Raw genomic sequence first — 21,054 nt, 5'->3', positions numbered from 1 at the left:
ACAGACCTATGACAAGTGAAGCGTGAGTAAACAATGACAGAATAATCAATTAAAACATAAATAAGGTTTTGTTCACTTAAGGCTGATTTATACGTCTGTGTCAAGCGCACACTTATGTTCCAGCACAGCCTTCGCATGGTTGCATAGCCCTCATCGTGGTCGTCGCTGACATTGACAAACACCTTTAAAAAATATAACTACACGTCATAATGACGGTCAGCTTGGTATAGCACTGGCGAGTATGGGCGGGATAAAAGCCGCGTGAACCAGTTAGAGCGAGTGTTTACAAGTGTCGAGTCCTATGATAGAGCTCCAGATGGAAACTGAAAAGTTGTTGCACATCCGCCGGTTCCTGCCTCAAAAATGAGAGAGTTTGAGCTACTTCTACATCAAGGTAGCGTTGAAAAAATACAAAACACCAGCAAAGAAACTCGATACAGAGGAACATAAGAACCTCACTGCCCGCTAGCGTTTCAGAGTTGTTATTGCAAAGCAACACAAAAAGCGCACAGAAGTTTAAATGCACGTTAACACGCAAGGCATGCGCCATGGGTCACACCGATCTCTCAAAGCAGAAGTATAAACCAGGCTTTAGGCCCAATCCTATTTCTATTTTTTGACCTCTACTCTTTCTCTTTGGACCTTGAAAAAAAGAGCGTGAAGAAAAGGGATGTCACTCACCCTAAAAAATGGGTAAATGTCGTCGCAAACTTTTTATGGAATTGCGTGGCTAACAGTTATTTATTTGCTATTTATTGTCAGGAAATTGCCAAAGGCAACAATATCTTGTTATCAAAACAATGTGGCAATAAGTACGTAACTGTATGTACCAACCCATGTTCATTCTGGAAACGTTGCCCCTCGGACATTTTTGGAAACCGCGAAATACGTCCCTGGAGGTACGTATTTATGAAGTTTTTGTCTTCACGAATTCGCAAGCGGTCGCTGTGCGCCCTTTCAAATACCTCTCGCGAGCACCGTTCGCACTCGTGCTGTTCTCGCGCAAAGGCCCCGGAGGCCGCTGTCGAGTGACCGTGTGTCCGACTGACTGAATAATTGACTGGGCGGCCAGCCAATCGGCTGACCCACTCTCCTCCTCCTCCACCTCCTTCCCTAAACACAAGCAACGATTTACAAAAGCGGTCCAGAAAAAGAAAAGCCCTCGTCTGATTTTGACCGCATTTTCAGATTTCACCACATTCTCGCACTGTTATGAACTCGATCGCTTTATTTTTTTAATTCTGTTTTTGTCTTACCTGATTTCTGGAACCACTCTTCCCTGGACTTGAACCCAGTCATTGCCATCTTCGGGGTCGGCTCCCCTCCGGGTCTCCACTTCGCCGACGTACACGACGAGCTAACCGGACAAACTAGTTGCAGCGGTAAAGCCCTTTACATGGAGGTGAGCTGTCAGTCAGAGAGCGTGTCTCCATCGCGGTCTCCAGAAACGTTCACAGGACTACGTTTTCAGAATGACCTTGGGTTGTATGGACAGTAAACACAAGAAAACAACATTGATGTTATACCAGACACTTTAAAAAAGCTAATTCCAGTCACCAGACATTTCTGCCAGGGGATTCAAGTGATACATTTTAAAACATGTTGTGGGACTACTATACAGTAGTTATTATTATGGATTATATAGAGCAAATTAATTTAGCGATTGTTTTTAAGCATAACCTTAAAACGTCAATGAAGGAATGAATGTATTAAAACTTATGCTTATTTGTTGTAAACATTCTTAAAAATGCCCAAATATTTTACAATTGTGCACCTGCTTACAATATTATTACTTGATTGAATGGGCGTTATAAGTGGTTATCAGCTGATAGATATGGGCCAGTAGGGGCCTTATGTGCCTAATAGTAGTTTTAGAAGGCTGTTATCATCCATCCACATGGTTATTAAGCTATACTAATAGAAAAGACTCGAGATTCAGCTCTGTTTTTGCATTATTGTGATGGTCAATACCGTACAATTAATGGGAAATTTAATAAATAATTAACTTCCAGCCACAGCCATATGTGATCTATAGCTGATTAATCATGTGGATGGATGATAGACTTCTGAGCCTACTAGTTGACACAGAAGGTCCCTACTAACCGGTATCTATCAGCTGAAAACCACTGATTATGACCATTCAATTGATTGATCTTGTTACTCGTGTGTGCAGCCATGTTGTTGTTGTAACTGCTGTATTCTTGCACATGTCCATACCCTTACGTTTCAAGGGTGGTCCTGGAAAATATTTGTTTCAAGGGCGATCTAGCCCTTCCATTTAGCCCTACACCTTCAAGCTAAAGAGAATTAGGACACTTCTAACCATTTATGTGAAAAGGGTTGGGATAAGTGATGAGTAGAATTAGAATTGGACCTAGGTCTGTTGGACTGTTTGCTGGTTTACTAAGGAAATTCAAGATGCATAATGAAGCTGATTCATAACTACACCCTCTTACAGTATTCCATGTTCATATCTCTGGTGTAACTGCAGGGAGTAGAAATTGTGTGATCTTGATATGCAGTTTTCAGTTCTATTCATCTAATGAGCGGATGAACTTTTAAAAGTTTTAAAGAGGGAACTATAAGATGAAAATGCATTTTAAAGCAGCAGAACTTTGAATAGTTAAATATAGTACAGTAAAAGCCTGGGGTTGATTAAAAGTGTTTAATTTTAACAGTCCTGTGAGATCTACCTGTATACATTAAAGTTAAGCATTTTAATGAACTTGATTGCTGATAAAAGATGTATAGCCTTAATAACTGCAGATAATTTTAAGCGTAGGGCTTTGGGTTGATAAGCCGTGCGTTTTTATGCAGTGTTGCTTCAGTCAACTGATCTGACAAGTTCAACTACTGTACACTGATTAGTGACTTTTTTTATGTTTGTGAAATTCGCTCTAGTTGGCAGATATTAAACTCAAATTATTAACAGACGATAGCCTTGAAATTTACTGACAATTCAGGGAATTTGAAGTAAGATTGAGATAGGAATGAGTTCATCAAGCCACAAATGACTTTATAACTGGAAAAGTTGGTGATGACGGGCACTCACAGAACCTTTTAGTGTAATTTCCAAGCCTTGTTCGACAGCACTTTGCCATTTCCCATTATGATGTACTTTTCAAACATCAAACAGTTTACCTCTGATAACCGCTTTCATTTCCTCCTTCTGTTTGATCAGCCGTTTCTCTAATTTTCTCTGTCTTCAAGTGTTTTATGACCTTCCATAATCACAGTGTATTTAAACAAGGTTGTCTGGACGGCTCTCCGCTGATTAACACATCATCACATTGTTTTGTGAAGGTGTAATTACAAATGTTCAGAGTCGTGACTCTCGAAGATGTCAAGCATTCAGTTCTGGTATATTATCTCTGAGATACACTGATTGACTAAACTAAATGAGTATATGTAAAATACATATGCGGGAAGTGGTGGGTGGGGGGGTAGCAGGAGATTGGAGATTATTTATTTATTTATTTAATTAATCATTCATTGCAACATGCTATCAAAGGGTTGAAATTGCATATTATGTTATTACTCTCGTGTTGTTTCAATCCACTGAGAGCTTCTGCTATTTTCAGAACACAAATTAAGCGATTTTAGATGATATCTGAGAGATCTCGAATTATCCATAGACAGCAATGCTCTTAAGACATTCAAGGTCCAGAAAAGGAACCAAAAGTATTCCATGTGAAGAAAAAAATGACAAAAAAATAATAATAATAACATTGTCAAACCAAAACATTCAATGTGACTTTAGTGGTTCAACTGTAATAATAAAAAGCTCAAATATCACAGTATGTTTACAATGGGTATACTTGTTGCAATGGCAATAAGTCGTATTAAAGTCTTATCTCCACAATAACCCTACCACTCACTACTAATGTAACATGTGCTATTAACATCTATACCTTCCCAACCCTAAAGGCAAGGCAAGTTTGTTTATATAGCACATTTCATACACAGTGGCAATTCAAAGTGCTTTTACATAAACAGGAATAAAAGAGACAATTATAATAAAATAAAATATGTAATAAAAATTATTCAAACAGATAAAAATGTGTTAAAACAGGTTATAAAAGAATGAAAAAGAAAAGAAAGACACAAAAGTGTGATCAGCTGGACGTAGCACTGTGCTCATTTGGTAAAGGCACATCTAAACAGATGTGTTTTCAGTCTTGATTTGAATGTGCCTAATGTTGGAGCACATCTGATCGTTTTTGGAAGCTGGCTCCAGCAGCGAGGGGCGTAGTAGCTGAAAGCCGATTCACCCTGCTTTGACTGAACTCTTGGAATTTCAGGCTCATCCTAAAGATCTGAGCGATCTGTTAGGTATGTATTCAATGAGCATAGCTGTAATGTATTGAGGCCCTAGGCCATTTAGTGATTTATAGACAAGTAATAATACTTTAAAATCTATTCTAAATGTAGCTGGGAGACAGTGTAAAGACCTGAGGACAGGTGTGATGTGCTCTGATTTTTTGATTCTATTCAGAATCCTGGTCGCAGCGTTCTGGATGAGCTGCAACTGTCTGACTGTCTTTTTGGAAAGGCCATTGAGGAGTCCATTACAGTAATCCACCCTGCTGCTGATAAAAGCATGAACAAGTTTCTCTCTGTCTTCACTGGAAACAAAAATCTAATTTTTGCAATGTTTTTGAGATCTACACCTACCTCTCACAGTGACATATAGCACATGATATTAACATCTACATCTATTAATTGTCAACACCTATACACCTACCCCAACCCTAAACCTACCCCTAACAGTGTTTTATATATATATATATATATATATATATATATATATATATATATATATATATATATATATATATATATATATATATATATATATATATATGGATATTGTAGGATATAAATATTAAGCATTTGTAACAGAATGCAATGCCTGTCACTTGTTTTTTATCTTTGGAATAATGAAAGGAAAAAAAACAATTTTTTTAATGGAAACTACAGGGCACTAGAGGGTGCTGGTGAGACACAGAGGGTATAATAGGTGAGAAGAAGAAGAGGAGGAAGAGAGCCAGTTTGGTTTGAGGGTAATTTTGTGAAGTATTAGTTGAAAAACCTAGAGTTTTAAGCTCAACCTAAGGACTTCCAAACTGTTTAAATGGTATGATGTCTGATTAATCTTGGACGATTTTTCTTGAAGGCGATTATGAAGTTTCATTCAACCATTACATTCAACCATTAACTGTGAGTTTGAAGAAGTGGATCAACGACTTTTAACGCACTTAATGTTCTTCCTTGTTCAGAAAAGGGGACCATCATCAAACAGCTAAGACATTATATATATATATTTTCTTGTTGTGTTAGGGAGAAGTTTTAAATAGTTTGGAGATTTATTCATTTTGTTTTTGAGTCCATTTGGAAAACATATCCGTCTGTCTGTCTGTCTGTATCTATCTATCTATATATATATATATATATATATATATATATATATATATATATATATATATATATATATATATATATATATATATATATGCATAGAATAAAATTTTGCCAGCATCAGTATCTCACTTATATCCTAGTTGTTAACCTTTTTAACGTAACTACATAGAATAAAACAATGAAAAGTTACAGATTAAAATATTACAAAACATATTATTTTCTAGCCTACATAAATATAAAAACAATACTTTCATGCCTTCTTCATCTCTGGAGGCTTTTTCAGTTTATTCATAACAATTTGCTTTTGTATAATGTTATTATTATTATTAGCAGTATTATTTATTATATGCATATTTATAATTGTTTTATTAAAAACAAGCTTAGATTTGCCCACCTGTCAGATTTTAGACCACAAGGGCCATAGCATGTGTGTTTGGATATAACTCAGTTTTTTAAACACACTTTGTTATTATTGTTTATTTATTTGTTTGCTGGAATTTAGAACTAAATTTAGAAGTAGTTTTGAAACAAATCTTTAACAAACAAAATTAATTATTTATAGGCTAATGGATGTCTGTGCGTACAAGAAGTTTCCCTATCCATGAGAGTGAAAGTAAAAGTAAATAATGAGGAGGCGCATCTCTCATTCTCGTGCTGCAGATGCTCTGTTTAACTGTTTTCTTGCTAGTGTAACGCACAGTTTTTCCTCTTTCAAAGTCCGTCATGTAAATAGCAAATGCGGTATGACACAACGCAACTTACTCTTATGGAATGGGAGATGAGACTCTGATTAGTTAATTCTCAAAACACACCTATAACTGATTAAGAAAATAAGCTCAACTTTTTTAGACCATGCACCACGGTGCAAAGTGAATTTTTCCGTCCTTAAAATAGTGAAAGTGTATTCTGACACTCCCTTATTGCTTTTGTGCTTTGCAATTTGCGCATGGATCGTCAAAATAGAGCCCAATGACTACAATACGGCAGTTTCACTTTAACTCATAAACATTTCATTCATGCCCCATGACAAACAGGTATTAGAGCAAATAATGAGTAAAGTCTGGTGTTATGGAATTTAATAACGCACGCCAAATGGAAAGAAAAAAACATCTGCGTTTTGCAATGTGTGTGCGCGTGTGCACGCAGTCCTTTACTGACAGCCGTGTGTGTGGATCTTGTCGGAAAATATGGCAAAAAGTCTTTCATGATAGTTTGAATGTGGTGTTTACTTCAGTGATGCCACTAGTGTATGCAAACTCTACATGTCTTAATTCCATTTCTGTTTAGTTCAGTTATGACTACAGTCGGATTACGGTGATCAAAAATCGCTGTTTCAAGCTTACAGTGTGTAGGCCTACAGTTCAAAAATTTGTGTTTAACTGAATAAACAGTCCGTAAACACAAGTACATCTTGTTGAACATCATTTATTTTCATCAACAACTATTATAGTAGAACAGTTTCTCAAGCATTCTCAAACACTTATATTCATTCATTTGTTTGTTTGTTTGTTTATTTATTTATTTATTTATTTATTTATTTATTTATTTATTTATTTATTTAATGGTGTGTTTATTAGTTTGTGTGTTCATTTTATTAACTGTTTAAATTTTGTTTTTGCCCTAAATACAATTAAGTAAAATTAAACAAAATTTGTTTTATTTTATTTTTTATGATCTGAAAGAAATGCATACAAATAACTTTTTTTTTCGTTTGTTTATATGTATAGACTCAAATTTTCTTTATTTTGTTGTGATTCATTCATTGACTTACAAATATTGTATTGAATTTGATAAGTATCTCTTCTTCTTCTACTAGAATTTTTTTAAGTGTCCATGCAGCCTTTTCCCAGTTTGTTAATAAGACATTATCTTTCATGTCCATAGTGAATGAATAACAAGCATATAAAACTAAACTCAAAGGCCATGCTTGTCACCCATAATAATTAGTATGAGCAGTAATTGTGGAGTACAGTGAAGTATCTCTGGCTTCAGTGGAGAAAAGCCAACTGTGTGCTTGTGAATCATTCATAAGAGGCTCTGCTCGTCTGTGGTTTGTTACATTTAATTATAATTTACATGCTTGTCGTAATTTCCAACTTTGGATACCAAGGTGAGGAAATTAAAGCAAATTCAATATACATTTTTTTTTTTTTTTTTTTGCTTTTCATCTGTAATTGCTTAAGAACACAAGCATGACAGCTTTCGGTGATCAAAGAGAGCTCTGGAGGTGCAGGAGAACATAAGCACTGGCGGTTATGACGTTTACACATTACTTCTACTGCCAGAAAACCAAATGCTGCTTCTGAGATGAAAGAAACAGCACAGTAGGCAAAATGCCCATTTTCTTCCTTCTTCTCAGCCTTCGTATTGTTACAGTCAGCTTAATACAGTGGTTAAAAGTTTAATATGAGACATTGTTAGAATGCTTTTTACAGTGAGTTCAAGGTCATATTGGCACATAAACTGTACAGCATTAAAGATTTCTGAAAGCCGCTTTAGAGTTCAATACATAGGTATGGAATGTAGATGGATTTTTCACACTCTCAAATGCATCATTCTTTCATTCATTAGTTCGTTCATTCGTCTGTTAGTTCGTTCGTTCATTTATTCATTCATTCATTCTTCTTCCTTGGCCATACAACCACCAAACTAACTCCAAACTATACTGAATTAAGTTGCTATATCTTTTCCAATTGATCAGACTTACGGTTTTCTGAAAACTGTCCTGGAAAAATCAAGAAAAGTCTCATTGGCTCAACATTGAACTAAACTTTGTGACTTTATAACTTTTGCAACCTATCATATCATCATACATCTATCATACAAACTTACGGTTGGGCTCATTTAACTCAGACTACCAATCTGCCAATCACTGATGATCTTACTTCACTGATGAACTTACTAGCCAAACCCTAGCAACCACTTACAGCAACCTAGCAACTGTCCCAAAGACTTCCATTATAAAAAAAAACTGCCACTGACTTTACATTGAACATATTAACAACATATCAATCCATGCTACCAATATACTAATCCATACTAGAAACATGGTAGCATCATGCTAATTCATATTATAAACATACTAACAACATGCTAATTTATACTAGAACCATGCTAACAACATGCTAATTTATGCTAGGAAGATGCTAGCAACATGCTAATTTATACTAGGGCTATGCTAATGAATGTTAGCAACTGCCTCGCAACTACCCAGAACACCTTACCAATTACCTAGCAACACATCAAATCAAATCACTTTTATTGTCACATCATCAGCAGCACGTGTACTATGATAAGTGAAAAGCTTAGGTGCTGGCTCCAAACAGTACAAAATACAGACAGTACAAATACCGCGACAATGTGAAATTGACAGCGATATTTACAATGAAAAGACGTCCACAAAGTTGTAGGCAGTATTGTTTCAAGTATGGATTGGTTAAAGTGCAGTGCATGCTACATATTGATGGTGTGCAGTGAGGGTGCTGCGGAACCGTCTGCCTGAGGGTAACAGAGAGAAAAGTCTATGGCAGGGGTCACCTATCTCGGTCCTGGAGGGCCAGTGTCCCTGCAGGGTTTAGCTCCAACTTGCCTCAACACACCTGCCTGGATGTTTCAAGTACACCTAGCAAGACCTTGATTAGCTTGTTCAGGTGTGTTTGATTAGGGTTGGAACTAAAATGTGCAGGACACCGGCCCTCCAGGAACAAGTTTGGCGACCACTGGTCTATGGCTTGGGTGGCTGGACTCACTGATAATTTTCTTGGCTTTCCTCATGGACAGCCTGGAGTAGATGTCCTGCAGGGAGGGAAGCTCCCCTCCTACTACGCGTCCAGCAGTTCGCACAATCCTATGTAGGCCTTTGCGATTGCTGCTGGTGCTATTTCCATACCAGGTGGTGATACAGCCAGACAGGATGCTCTCCACAGTGCGGGGGTAGAACGGAAAAATGTGAAGGATGTGGGGGTTCATTCCAAATCCCCCGAGATGCCCAAGGAAGCAGAGACGTTGTTGTGCCCTCCTCAGCACTGCATCTGTGTAGGCAGTCAAATCCTCAGGGATGTGTACTCCAAGAAACTTGAAAGTGCTGACTCTCTCCACTGGTGTCCAGTTGATAGTGATGGGGGTGTGTTCTCTCTTCTCTCTCCTTAAATCCACCACCAGCTCCTTGGTTTTGCGGATGTTGAGTGAGAGGTGGTTTTCCTCACACCACTGCATCAGAGTGTGCACCTCCTCTCTGTAGGCCGTCTCATCATTATTGGTGATAAGGCCCACTACCTTTGTTTCATCAGCAAATTTAACTATGACATTGGAGCTGTGTTTGACTGTACAGTCATGTGTGTACAGGGAGTACAGGAGTGGGCTGAGAACACAGCCCTGTGGAGCACCAGTGTTGAGGATAAGTGTGGATGATGTAATGTGGTTCATTCTGACCACCTGGCGTCTGCTTGACAGGAAGTCCAGGATCCAGTTGCACAATGAGCTGTGAAGACCTAGAGCCTGGAGCTTCACCCCCAGCTTGGCAGGCACTACGGTGTTGAATGCTGAGCTGTAGTCCACAAACAGCATTCTCACATATGTGTTTTTGGTTTCCAGGTGAGACAGAGCAGTGTGCAAGGTGAAAGCAATTGCATCATCAGTAGAGCGGTTATTCCTGTATGCAAATTGCAAAGGGTCAGTGTGAGCAGGCAGTACAGAGCAGATGTGCTTTTTAATCAGCTTCTCAAAGCACTTGCTGAAGATGGGTGTCAGAGCAATCGGACGGCAGTCATTCAAGCATGTAGTTTTTGCTGATTTTGGTATGGGCACAATAGTAGCTGTCTTAAAGCGTGTGGGAACCACAGACTGAGAGAGCAAGAGGTTAAAGATGTCTGTGAAAAATCCCACTAGCTGGTGTGTGCATGCTTTAAGTACACATCCAGGAATACCATCTGGGTGCGTAGCTTTCCGGATGTTCACGTGACGGAAAGCTCTCGCTACAGAAACAGAGTGTGCTGGTGGTTTCGGTTTCGCATTAGCAACCACCTATCAATGCCTTAGCAGCCACCTAGCATCCCCTTAGAACACCATGGCAACCACCTAGCAACATCTTAGCAGCGACCTAGAACGCCTTAGCTACTGCCTAGCAACCACCTAGCAATGCCTTAGCAACTGCCTAGCAACCACTCAGAACACCCTAGCAACTGCCTAACAACTACTTAGAAGCTGCCTAGCAACGCCTTAGCAACCACCTGGCAACACCTTGGCAACAACCCAGAACATCTTATCAACCACCTAGCAACACCTTAGCCACCACTTAGAATACCTTAACAACCACCTACCAATGCCTTTGCAACGACCCAGAACACTTTAGCAACCACCTAGCAACACCTTAGCCACCACTCAGAAAACCTTAACAACTGCCTAGCAACGCCTTAACAACCTCTTATAACAGCCAAGCAACTGAGAAGCAATGCCTTGACAACCACAGAGCACCACTCAGAACACCCAGATCAAGATCAACTGTCTTGTAAGAAACATGCAAATCCATACTAGAAACGTGCTAACCTATATGTAGTTACAGTATAACTTAGTTTTAAAGTTAGTTTTACAACTTAGTTTTTAAACTTAGTTCTTTAGTTAGTTTTAAACTAACTACTTCAATCATTTAAACTTTAAAACGATTTTAAACGTTTAGACTTTCTCAAGCCACCATAAAGTTTACTTTTCTAGTTATTAGTATTATTATTATTATAATTATTATAATAATAATGGTAATAATAATAATTATTATTATTATTGTTAATTTTATTATTATTATTAATGTAATATGATGGACGTTGACAAAGAAATTGTGGATCCAAACGTTGGTTTATTAAATAAAATGATCATAAAATGATCAACACTGGGGCAGGTTTATTAAACAGGCGGATGATCAAAAAGGCAGGCAGCAGACAGGAATAAACAAACAAAACAAAACACGGAGGGCAAGGCAGGGAAGGCATGCTGTAATGTTCACAATCAGTATATCAAGACTCAGCCACTAGTGTGTGCGTGTGTGTGTGTGTGTGTCTGTGCTGCTTTTAATGTCCATGTCATCAATTCTGAACAGCTTCAGTTGTATTAGCAATCAGCCAACTACTGGAACAGGTCTGAGTGTGTGGTGCATGACTGGATCTGTAGTCCATGTTACGGCGGATTTGTAGTTCTTTAGCAGTATGTGTTTTTACAAGCGATCTGCCAGGATTAGATCTCTGGTGAATCAGACAATGATAATAATAATAATAATAATAATAATGATAAGTATTGTTGTTGTTGTTGTTGTTGTTGTTAATAATAATTATTATTATCATAATTCATTCATTTATTAATTCAAACAGTTTAAAGCCATTTATTAATTCATTTATTTTCTTTTTTTTTACATTTATACAATACTTATCAAATTTAAGCTGTTTGTGTGTTAAAAAAATTTAAAAAAATCACAGTAACCTATTTTAATATCCAAAAAACATATTCTTGATTAGATTTTTTTTATTAAAAAAAAATCACAAAATGTATGCAATTTAATTTATTTATGAGTTTTTATTTTGTTTAAAAATATACGCTAGCTTATTCTTTGCCTGTTTGTATGTCTGTGTAGAGTATACATCTGACCGCATAAAATCAAGGGCCCGAGGTCCACTAGGGGGCCTCAGCAAACTTTCAGTAGCACTATGTAATGACTTTAAAGTATTTACAGTAAATTCATTATTATAATTTTTTTGTTAAATTAAGCTTAAATAAATCTAGAATAAATGAAAAATGAAATATAAGTGTTAATAAAACATATTAGACAAGACACAACAACAACAAAGTGCTATTATTATTATTATTATTATTATTATTATTATTATTATTCATTAATTTTCATTTTGGCATAGTCGCTTTATCAATCTTGTCTCCACAGCAGAATGAATTGCCAACTTATCCAGCGTATTTTTTACGCAGTGGATGCCCTTTTAGCTGCAACCCATCACTGGAAATTATATATATATATATATATAAATATATATATATATATATATATATATATATTTTTTTTTTTTTTTTTTTTGCATTCAAGATAACCTTGGCATTAAACTTGAACATCCACACAGAATATTAAGCTTCCAAATGAATAAAAGAAAACATTTTAAAAGAGGCCATTAAAATGTTTTCCATATGAATCATGATCTACATCCACATATTCTGACGTCAAAGGAACAGACTTACCTCCGGCTCTCAGATCAAATATAGCACACAGAAAAGGATAATTATTACTAATTTAAGGAAACGAACATGGATTGGAATCATATAAGGTTGCAAAAATAGATGGCTGTACTCACTTAACATTTCCATAAATGCACAGTTAATAAGATATTCACAAAACGTAAAATATTAATAATAATAACAATAATAATAATATTAATAATGCAGTATTATCCAATGTGCATGTTTTTTTGTGCTAGAAATGTATGTCAATTAGTGCATAGTTCATTAAACAATGCTTTATTTGCATAATACAAATATATTTATCAAGACACTTCTATACAGCTTAGTGACATTTAAAGGCTTAACAAGGTTAATTAGGTTAACTAGGCAGGCTAGCGTAATTAGACAACTTATTGTATAACAATGGTTTGTTCTATAGACTATTGAGAAAAAAATATATAGCTTAAAGAGGCTAAAATTGACCTTAAAATGTTTTTTTGTATTTATTTATTTTATTTTATTTTTAATAAAAACGGCCTTTATTCTAGCCAAAATAAAACAAATAAGACTTTCTCCAGAAGAATAAAAAAAATATAATCAGACATCCTGTGAAAATTTCTTTGCTCTGTTAAATATAATTTGGGAAATATTTAAAAAAGAAAAAAAGTTAATAAGGGGGCTAATAATTCTGACATCAACTGTAAATATGTTTCCCTCTTCACTTGCATTGTCTTACATTGCTTTATTCATTTACACACTCTACACAGGGAGTGAATTAGAAGGATGGAGCTTTATTTCATCAGCTGGATGTGCCAGTCTTCAGGGGTGTAATTTGAGAGCAGCAGGTGATTGGACGTCCCGTCAGATATTCAGATAGCGGATGTCATCTTTTCTCCTGCAGGGGACTGCGTTGTCAGGTAAAATCCACCATTGCTCTCTTTCTCCCCTCGAGCACGTTATTACTGTACGTCTCTTCTCTGCCGCACTACATGATGGACCGCTTCCGTCAGGATGTGTTTCCAAATGGAAATGTCTCACTTGCTCCTCTTTTCCATGCATTTTTCATTCTCTTTGTTGCTCGGTATCTTTAATCGTTACCAGGGATGAGTGAAATTTGTCATTCTTTTTGTTTCTTTGTATCTTTAAGTGTTACTACGGATAAGTGAAATAAATATTTCTTTCTTTCTTTCTTTCTTTCTTTCTTTCTTTCTTTCTTTCCGTATGTGATACAATACCAATACTGATACATGCTACAATTTAATTAATATCAATACCTACAGCATGCTGCTGATTAGTTTAATTTTTAAATGTGTTATTTTCTGTATAATGCTCAGTTTTTAACAAATAATTTTACACAAATGAATAAAATGGGTTTATAACATTTCAAAACACTTTTGATGCTATTGAGGTGAAATATATTTATGGTCAAGTTCATGATTGATGGCATGGTTTAGGGTGGACTTAATTACAGTTCAGTATAATTCAAATGTACATGTCTTGAAAATGCATATCATGATTTTGCCAAGTCCAATGCGGTCCTGAATTAACGTCGATGTTGATCCTGAAACATCATTTTTGTTCGAAAATGTAATCTATACGTTTTCCCTACCCATAAACCCAACTATAACTGTTAATTATTCCCAAAACCAGAGAGGAATAATAGTTGGATGGCAATCATGTAGAAATGCATAAACCTAATCGGTAAACGTATACCTCTTATTTATGATTGGCTGATTAGAATGTTGTTTCAGGATCAACATACAGTGGGTGTGGAAAGTAGTGATGTAAGTTATGAATAGTGATTAATCATGGTTTGCTAAGTGTTGGATTATGGAGAGTTAAAGGATTTTAAATGTACAATGCGAAACCTTTAACTCACAGAAAACAATGACTATCTTGTGCTTCGTCCATGGTCATTTGCAAAGACAAGTTCATTCATTCATTTTCTTGTCGGCTTAGTCCCTTTATTATTTCGGGGTTGCCACAGCGGAATGAACCGCCAACTTATCCAGCAAGTTCTTACACAGTGGATGCCCCTCCAGCCACAACCCATACCTGGGAAACATCCACATTCACACACATTCACACACACACTCATACACTACGGACAATTTAGCCTACCCAATTCACCTGTACCGCATGTCTTTGGACTGTGGGGGAAACCGGAGCACCCGGAGGAAACTCACACGAACGCAGGGAGAACATGCAAACTCCACACAGAAACGCTAACTGAGCCAAGGCTCGAACCAGCAACCCAGCGACCTTCTTGCTATGAGGCGACAGCACTACCTACTGCACCACTGCTTCGCCCGCCAAGACAAGTTAAAACTAGTAAGTTTTGATGAAAAGTTGCAGTTAATTTAGTCATTTAAGAGAATAGTTCTCCCAAAAATGAAAATAACCCCATAATTTACTCGCCTTTAACCCTCTGTCTGTATGACTTTTTTTTCTTACATGACTTTTTTACATGGCTCTTCCATGCAGATCGATGTGTAAGATAAATATTTCAATTTTTCAAATGATAAATTACAATCACCAACTTCCAGTGGCAGCCGAATACACGTTATATGTGACTGACATGTATGACGTATGACACATGGCTTAAACACCAAGCCAACTGGATTTCTTGTTCTTCATCGGCTTCTCGTACAACCCAGGCTCATTGTGGAAACGTAGTCCCGCGGACGTTTTCTGGAGACTTTTTCCGCGGAATACGTCCCGTCGGAGGCCGCTGTCCGACTGACCGTATGATTGACTGCGCGACCGGCCAATTGGCCGACTCGCCCTCCTCCTTCCCTGAACCCAACCAATTTTACCGATCGACCCGCCCGCCCGCTCGCTTCCCTAAACCATAGCAACAGTTTACAAAAGCCGTCCAAAAAATAAAAGTCCTGATTTGATTTGATTTTTTTCAACCGGGTTTTCAGATTTCGCCGCGTTCTCGCCCTGTTACGAAACTCATTCACTTAATTTTTGGGATTCTGTTTTTGTCTTACCTGATTGCTGGAACAGCTCTTCCCCGGACTCGAAACCGGACGCCGTGGTCGACTCCTCTCTGCATCTCGAGCCTGCCGACATACAAGCTGAGCTGAGTGGACAAACGGGTTGCAGCGGGGAAGCCCTTCACAAGGAGGTAAGGCAAGCGTGAAAGGGAACAGCGTCACACCGCCCTGCAGCGTTCGCTTAAAAAAAATAATAAATGCAGTCGTACGTACCCCCCGGGACGTATTCTGCTGTTTCCAGAAACGTCCGCGGGACTACGTTTTCAGAATGAGCTTGGGTTGTTCTCATCCCATAGTGGTGTCTTTGCTTTTGAAACCACTGTCCCACACCATTATAGAGCATGGAAGAGCCAGAATACTATTGTAATCTACTCCAACTGTGAAAAAGTCACATATACAGAGGAAAGCTTGAGGGTGTTTAAATTATAGGTAATTAAAAATTTGGGGTGAAAATTTCCATTATGGGCCAGGACACACCAAGCTGACTGTCAGTCGTTCTGCTTCATTGGTTTGTGTCTCTGGCTAGTAGGTTTAGTGTGTTCCACACATCAATTGTCACTGGGTTATCGTCAGAGCTTGATCAGAGCTTCTGCCGATTCAGGATGTAGAATTGGACCATCGGCTGAAGAGAGCACCTTACTGGTTATTCTGCAACATATCAGAGTGCGGGTGTGATGTAGTGAAGTGACATAGCAAGTAAACGATTTAAGTCAAGAAGGGTCATAAAGAGGCAGACTATAACTTTGCTACATTTTTTAAATAATGGCAAACAATGTGGATCGTAAGATTTTCAGACATTTTTGCAGGAGCGAATTAAATGGTACTAAATGCTTCTTTGCTTAAGCAAAGTTCACACTTTTTTGCAAAGTTTATGCTTTTCCTGTGCACATCGGAAGTTTGGTTTCTTTTTTTGGAACAAGAAAACATACTACTGCCCCCACAGATAAGAAACCCATGTTCTTTTGCACAGGTGCAGAACATGGTTTTCATTTCGGTCGGCTTTCGTTCTTTAGGTGTGTTCGAGCAGCTTTAATCCAACGCAAGCCGATGTCACAGTTGGATTTCATTCATTGCTGCTAGTTGTTTAGGTCAGCTTGGTGTGTCCTGACCCTAAGGCCCCGTTTAAACTCATACGTTTTCGTTTTAAAATGCATATGTTTTGCTATGGTTATGCCAAAAGGAGCGTTTTGGAAATGCTGAAGAGGCTGTTTTCATTCTAAAAAGCTCCTGCTATGTCTCAGATAGACATCTGCAGACATTCGCCTATCTGATTGGGGTTTTTTCCTCAGTATTAAGTAACCTACACATAGTCTTGCTCTCCGTCTAAGTTCAGACTTAGCAAGTTTGATATGGAAAACAAACGTCGGGTAAATCTTCAAAGGCAACAGTGTACTTTATAACCTCATTCAAATCACCCTGGCTACGTTGTTTCACTCTCTAAACATAATTTAGGGAACTGCCTATTTTTATTTTGATATTAGCAAGTTAACAGACACCAAAAATGTTGAGGCATCGTGCAGCTATATATTTATATGACCATCATCTTCATGCATATTTATTACTAAACAGAGCTTATAACATAACTGCCTCCTTTAGTTTTTATTGAAAATACAAAACATACCCTGTCTTTTTTACTGAATTTCAGTTTTAATAATTAATAGTGGCCAGTATAAAAGTATAACGTATCAATTTAAATGATATAGTAAATAAAGGCAAGCAATCAGTCAAATGTGCAGAATCACACAGTTTACACGGTTTACACGGTTGTTTGTACACGGTTACATTGATTAATATATTAACCTAACTTATCTTTGACCTCAGTCAAAACATGTTACCTGAGAACAAGTAATAGATTCAAAAGACCAAAGTCAGGTAATATGTCGTTAGATATTTAGACAACAAGATTAATTAAATCTCACCTTTAACAAATATGGTGAGATCAGATCTAGCGGTAGATCATTGATGAACAGTTCGAGCACAGCTCTCATCTGGGTAGATATGGTGCAGCGCAAGAGTGTGTGAGTGTGTGGTCACGTGATGTGCGTTTTCAGCGGTGTAATGTAGACGAAGAGTAGTTTAGAAACTAGTGTGGATGCGGATCGTTTTCATTCTAAAAGGGAGTTTAAAACTAAAACGGATAAGAGTAAACTGGGCCTAAGACATGTTAGATAGGCCCCATTCTAATTGAGAAAGAGAGAGAGAGATAGCGCTCTCAAACCATGTGTGATGTTATCCAATAGCTCTTAATGAACATATTTCTAAGTTGGTTGATCTCCATTGGCTCCTGCTGATGCTGAACCACACATCCATGTCCTCAAGAACAGGAATGAGGGCTCGGATAACTGTCACTGAGTTACCATGGATGCTACTAATGTCTGAGGGTTTCTCATTTATTTAAAACAATGATAAAACTAACTGGAACTACATGTGCTTTATAGATATATACACTAGATATCGCATAGGGACCCTGAGCATGCGTCAATAGCGCCGCCACATTGGTACAGTGCTCCCAGAACAAGTGTCATTCAACCGCACTAGTCAAGACAGTGTTATTACGTGAAGATGCGGGACTTTAGCGCTGTCTACAGGTGTAGTAACGAGCAAACAAAGAAAACAAAGCACAAAGGCAGAACATTGCATAGGTAAGGTCAAGTTTTTTACGTTTTTGTGTGTCATGAACTTTTGTGTTCAACAGGTTACGTAATTGATGATAATACAGTCACTTACTGCTTCACCATAAGGCAAAGTAGCTCCAACTCGCACTAAATACTCGGCTTATGCTAGTTTTGTTAAATAAAATCAGCAAACAATGCAAAAGAAATATGACAACGAGATGCTGCGGTGCCAGAAACTTGTATTATTGTCGGCTAGTGAATGAGTCGTTCATAACGGGGGATTCATTCACAAGTGAATCGCTCCCTCCGTCAGTATGAGAAGTGAAAGCAGGAGAGGAGGTGTGTTTTAGGACACGGATTAGATCAAATTTAACATGGAGGGTGGATAGTATATTTCTGTACACACAAACACAAGCTTTTTGTCAGGAATGCCAGTGCGATCACTCATCCATCATTGTAGAAAAGTGATGTAAAATTAAAGTTTTCGTAATTAAAAAAAAATAAAATTGCATTCTAACATCCAGGAAAACTCCCGATAAAAGATATATGTGTATATGTATATATCTCTGGCTTTGGATGGCCACAGTCCTCCATTGTACCCTGGTCCCGCATTAATTTCAAAGGAGCGCTACCCTGTTCCAAAATGCCGGCTCTATTGATGCATTCCTTCCAATAGACAACAACAAGGAAGGCGACATCTAATGTATATATCTATGCATGTGCCTCACAAAACATTATTTCACATCTTCCAGCCAATCAGAATCAAGATTTTCAACAGTCCATGGAATTAATTAAAATGTGTTTTATCTAGCATAAAAAGTCATCAGAACAGAGATCAGTGTCACAAAATACAATGGGAAAGCATAAATAACACTAAACATGAGCTGTGGATGATTTCTGTTAAAATTCACATTTACAGTGTGGTTATTTTTTTAAAGTATACCAAAAACAGATACGTTTTTCTTTTGTAGTTAGTAAAAGTTAGATGTAGTGATGATAACATTGATGTCAAACAATTTAGTGCCAGATAAAGGTGATCTAATTGAAAAAATGAGCAGGACATCCCATCATACCAGTACAATAAATACCTAATGCCATCGCTTTTCTCAAATCTCCAGCCCAAGTTCCAAGAAGGTGTTGTAAGTCTTTTATATTTGTCACATCTGTCTTGGATTGTCGCATTCATTCATAGGACACCAAAAGAAGAAGAAGACGAAGCTGCTCTCAGGATAATAAAAGGCGTAATGGTCTATCCAGGTCAATGTGTCAGCCTGGAGACTCCACTAGAAGACTCATTGTTTTCCATTAAACGGGGTAACAAGACAAGCTCCATCCCTCACTATAAATTAAATCTCAGATGGCATCCGTTACAGCTCTTCCTTGGACATCCTATCTGCAATCTTTTCTGAAAGACATTTCAAGACCGAGGGCTGAAAGATCAGGTATCAGCGAGGGGATAAGAGATGATTTACACTTGACTGGGGCAATACGTTTATTGAGGTGAGCCTGTGCTTTTTTGGAGGAAGACCATATTTATCATTGGCATATTGCACCAGCAAATTTTTTTGACAAAGGGGTAAAGCAAAGTGAATAGTGTGATGGTGATTTTAGAATAAAATGTGTCATTTTTTGTTGTCAAAAATAAGAGATAGGTCTCTAATGCAGAGTTTACTGGAAATCATGTGTGGTAAGTACATTGATTTAAATACAAGGCCATACACTTTTAAGTCTACAGTGTCTGTTTTTAGACATATTATGTCTCATTAAAGTAATTTCTTCAGAAGGAATACATTTTTAAACAGTAAGTGCATGCAGTTCAATAAGATTCTTATATTTTCAATAGTTTTTAAACGGTTAATGTATTTAAAAGAGAGTTTACTTTTTTAATCAGTGTCATAAATAGGCATATTTAATCATAATTGCATTGCTTGGAAATGTCATGAAAAGATTTTGTTTTATTACAGTATTAAGAAATAGAACGGTTAAGTAAATTCTTGGTATAATCTGAATGGAAAGTAATTATTATAAACTATTTGCAAATTGTATTTTTCAGTATGCACACTCTCTTATTTGCATGTCTTATATGGTGAAAATGCTCAGCTTTTCTTGTCACATTCAATACATGAATCACATTAATGATACCTTATTTTCATTTTAAAACAGCCTTAAACAAGGTTTGCATTTTATATTACTGCAAATTACTGTCAATCATTTGTCAAATAACAGTCAAAAAAAAAAAAAAAAAACGTTACATAAAATCAATCTTACCTCACTCTTCCTTAAGGTTAAGCTGAACTAAGACAAGCGGTAAATGAAAAAGAGTTTTTTTCTAGACTGATGTGGCCATGTTGCTGTCGTACCAGGCTAGGCTGATATGGCTTAGGTTGCTGCAGCGGGTGCAATGATATTAAGCAGCACCTGGAAATAGTCTAGTTTCTGTCAGAGTAACCAACTTTACCACCTTTTTGCACAGAGAACTTGCCTTGCAACCATAGAGTCATTTTGACAGATGCGCATCAAATAAATCACGGGTCACTAACCTTTTGGAAACTGAGAGCTACTTCTTGGGTACCGATTAATGTGAAGTGCTACCAGTTATTAAATAACACATTTTTCTTAATTTACTTTTAATTATATGTTAATATTAATAATTAATAATATTCATCTATGTGAAGACATTGATCATGTTAATGATTTCTCACAGTAGTTGTCAACAATGATTTAACAAGTTAGATAAACATCAATATGCAACACTTCATTTGTCTAAAATTGTTTTTAAAAGTTTTTTTTTTTTTTTTAAATATAACTTA

At 37.0% G+C, this 21,054-nt stretch overlaps 1 protein-coding gene across 1 annotated transcript in view; it reads left to right on the top strand.

Annotated features, from left to right (window-relative positions):
* The first annotated feature begins 5,019 nt into the window (after positions 1-5,019).
* Positions 5,020-21,054, top strand: part of naaladl2 (N-acetylated alpha-linked acidic dipeptidase like 2) — a 635,527-nt gene continuing 619,492 nt past the window's right edge. Inside the window, exons 1-3 of the mRNA XM_073916359.1 lie at positions 5,020-5,063; positions 5,177-5,220; positions 13,395-13,544. The gene's annotated coding sequence lies outside the window, so the exon portion shown is untranslated. The remainder of the gene's footprint in view (positions 5,064-5,176; positions 5,221-13,394; positions 13,545-21,054) is intronic.

Source organism: Danio rerio, chromosome 11 (genome assembly GCF_049306965.1).
Source record: "Danio rerio strain Tuebingen ecotype United States chromosome 11, GRCz12tu, whole genome shotgun sequence".
NCBI lineage: Eukaryota > Metazoa > Chordata > Actinopteri > Cypriniformes > Danionidae > Danio > Danio rerio.
The sequence above is the reverse complement of the archived record's forward strand: the minus strand, read 5'-3'. Positions and strand labels throughout refer to the sequence as shown.